The 285-nt window shown below is 32.6% G+C and overlaps 1 protein-coding gene across 1 annotated transcript in view; it reads right to left on the bottom strand.

Moving 5' to 3' along the window:
* Positions 1-285, bottom strand: part of MORC4 (MORC family CW-type zinc finger 4) — a 51,177-nt gene that overhangs the window by 44,028 nt on the left and 6,864 nt on the right. The gene's annotated exons all lie outside the window — the stretch shown is intronic.

Raw genomic sequence — 285 nt, 5'->3', positions numbered from 1 at the left:
CATAAATCTTTGCTTCTATCCCATCTAAAATTGTATTTTTCTTAATATAAAATATTAACTTGAGATGAAAGGGATGCTATAAGTTAAAAGACAGGGCCAGCTCCATAATTCACCAACTTACTGGACACATTCTTATCTCATTTCCAGAAGCTTTCCTCAAATATTCTTCTAATTATGAGGGTCTGAGACACAAGGTACACAGACTGTTGAGTGGTAAAACCTAACCAAATTTATAAATGTTTATGCCCAAATTTCATTCCTTTTCTTTGATAGATCAAAGGGATT

Source organism: Pteropus alecto, unplaced genomic scaffold (genome assembly GCF_000325575.1).
Source record: "Pteropus alecto unplaced genomic scaffold, ASM32557v1 scaffold246, whole genome shotgun sequence".
Taxonomy (NCBI): domain Eukaryota; kingdom Metazoa; phylum Chordata; class Mammalia; order Chiroptera; family Pteropodidae; genus Pteropus; species Pteropus alecto.
Note: the sequence above shows the minus strand (reverse complement) of the source record. Positions and strands in the feature narration are given on the sequence as shown.